We start from the raw sequence: 2,884 nt of genomic DNA on the forward strand, positions 1-2,884 counted from the left end.
ATTATTATATAAGCAATTTTAAAGTCCATTAAATAACTAGCTTGACCAAGATGGCATGAGGAAAATGTATTTACAAAACCATGCAATTACAGCAAAAAACAGCAGTTATACAATAAGTGTAGATAAAATATTTCAACACATTTTGCAAAATTACCCATGCATTTACTTGAAGGAATGAGGCATTTACATGTACACTTGGACTGTAACATTTAATAAATAAAGGTTAAAGCATTAAAAAATTAAAAGGTGTTTTGAAAAACACATTGGTAAATGGCAAAGTTTTGGAATTAAACATTTTGTACTTGGTAAAATAATTTAAATAAGTATTACATAACTGTTACTATGAATAATTTTTAAAGGTAAACAGTCTGCACCTGTAAAGAGCAAATAATGCACAAGTATCAGTAAAGGTCTAACTGAATGCACCAAACTGAATGAAATTAAATATATATATATATATATTGTTTTAAAGCACATGTTGTTTGAAAGACTATTTACTTATTATTATTTAGCCATTTAATTCTAGCACATTAAGTGGCTGTGTCCAGCATGATTGAAATCTAAAGTGTGTATCATCCTAATTAAAGTTACCCAAAAATGAAAATAATTTACTCCCTTTATGTCGTCTACACGTGACAAACCTGCTGGTTTTGATTACCAGCATTCTTCAAAGCATCTTCTTTTGCGTTCTGCAGAAAAACAAAAGTCAGGGGTTTGAAAAGAAAAAAAATGATGGGGAATTGATGTAATAATGTAAATGATGACGGGATTCTGGGTTAACTATACTTTTAAGTAAATTAGTAGAAACACTTTTCACTAGTCATCACTGTGCAGAAAAATAACAGTGAATGCCACAATAAAATGCTTGAAAAATACACATTCAATAGATCCATAGCTTCCTGTTGGTCAGTTTGTCTCCTCAGTTAAGATTCCCCCAATTATTGCAGAAAACATTATATCACATAGTATAATCATGGTCAGTGCAGACATGTACTTGAACTGACTTTCTCATGGACTCTAACTGCTCCTTGCTCGTCCAGTCAGAGAAGTATAATAAAGATGAAGTCTACTGTCTGTCTCTTCAGTTAAGATTCCCCCCAATTGTTGCAGAAGACATTATATTACATATTATAATCATGTTCAGTGCAGACATGTACTTGAACTTGCTTTCTCATGGACTCTAACTGCTCTGCTAGTCCAGTCAGAGAAGTATAATAAAGATGATGCCCACTGTCTGACTCCAAGCACTCTCGGTGTTCACAGCTGTCTGAGGAGGTCTTCTGTCTCTCGGTTACTACAAAACATAGGTTAAAAGACATTTGTGGCACATTTAAGAGAAATATTCAGTTATTCCTGTATGTCTCTACATGCTAAGTGAAGAAGCAACTAAGTAGCAACACAACTGTGACTCTGTGTGTTGTTGTAGTCAGTTACATGTGTTTTGGCAGAGGTGAGCACCTGTACATATAAGTCTGCTTACATTTAGCAACTATAAAAGCAGGACACAGCTACTGCAACTCTGGAAAAGTTCTCTGATTTCCTCAGTCACTGATTTTGTTTTAATCAGTTTGTAATTTTAATCGGAACACTTTCATATCAATTACACACGTTTTATTTTTATGTGTCTTGTGAAAATAAAATATGTCTCAGCTGAGATCAGACGGCTGTTAGTGAACGCAGTTGCTATGGATACGCTTGTGCTGTCCACAAATACCCACAATGCATCGCTCAAGGCGGCCACCACAATATGGTGAATTCTACAGTAACTTGTATTCCTTTTTAGAAGCGTTTACATTTCTTTTATATAATGTAACATTATAACCCTTCCGTAACAAACTTAGGTTCGCTGCGTTAACAGTTTTGATCAGTTGTGTAGCGAGTGTGATTAGCGTTAGCTCGCTAGCTTAGCCGCTCATAACGGTGACAGGCTGATGCACAATATTTACAGTTTGTGTATATTTTGCAGTTGCTGCTGCTGTCGTTCAACATCAGGATTGAGGGCGATAATGTATTGAGATATTAAATCCATCAGCCTGTGTGGGAGAAGAAAACAGCGACGAAAGCATCGTGGTTTGTTTTATTAGAGACAGTAAACTGTTCCTCCATCATCAGAGTTTGCATCTGTAAATAAATAGTGTATCCTCATTCCTATGCTAGCATGGACAAAGAGCAACGAAACATCGTTATTTTCAACGCATCCAAACGAGAGCTCTTCACCACAAACTCTGGATACAAGTCCTTGCAGAAGAAATTAAGAGCACAATAGAAGATTCAAAGGTGAAACTTCTTAAATGGCTCGTGTAGACGTGTACAGGTGTGAAGGAGATGTATATTCATCACATTACTGGAGATGTGCCCGTCTATATCACAAAAGATCACTTTGCTGTGGATTAAGGACTCATTTTGTTTGATTAACAGACATGCTAGCATAGCAATTAGAAATGAACGATCTAGTAAATAAGCAGAACAGTGTGCATTACTAAACTCGACATGTTCTGCAGCATCAAAGAGGTGCTCAGCTCGGAGAAACTCCAAGGAGTCAAGTTATGGATCACTGCAGGCCCTCGGGGAAGGTTCACCGCTGCGGAGGTGAGAATCTGCAGCTGAAATATAGACGAGTACAGCTGGTAAAAGATGAGCTTTTCAATGGCAGTATATTTGTTGTGGTTCAGTTGGAGGTTCTCAAGCAGTATCTGGACAGCGGTGGAGGTCTTCTTGTGATGCTCGGAGAAGGAGGAGAACTGAAATATGACACTAATATCAACTTCCTCCTGGAAGAGTTTGGCATTATGGTTAACAATGGTGAGTGTGGATTTATTTGTATTTTTTAAAATATCATCTGTATTTCATGAATTCAAACATATATTGTGGTATTTTGTATTTT

At 36.4% G+C, this 2,884-nt stretch overlaps 1 pseudogene; it reads left to right on the forward strand.

Annotated features, from left to right (window-relative positions):
- Positions 1–2,147: 2,147 nt before the first annotated feature.
- LOC107747476 (intraflagellar transport protein 52 homolog) overlaps positions 2,148–2,884 on the forward strand; it is a 7,323-nt pseudogene continuing 6,586 nt past the window's right edge.

This window comes from Sinocyclocheilus rhinocerous, unplaced genomic scaffold (genome assembly GCF_001515625.1).
Source record: "Sinocyclocheilus rhinocerous isolate Xijiao unplaced genomic scaffold, SAMN03320098_v1.1 scaffold6280, whole genome shotgun sequence".
Lineage (NCBI taxonomy): Eukaryota > Metazoa > Chordata > Actinopteri > Cypriniformes > Cyprinidae > Sinocyclocheilus > Sinocyclocheilus rhinocerous.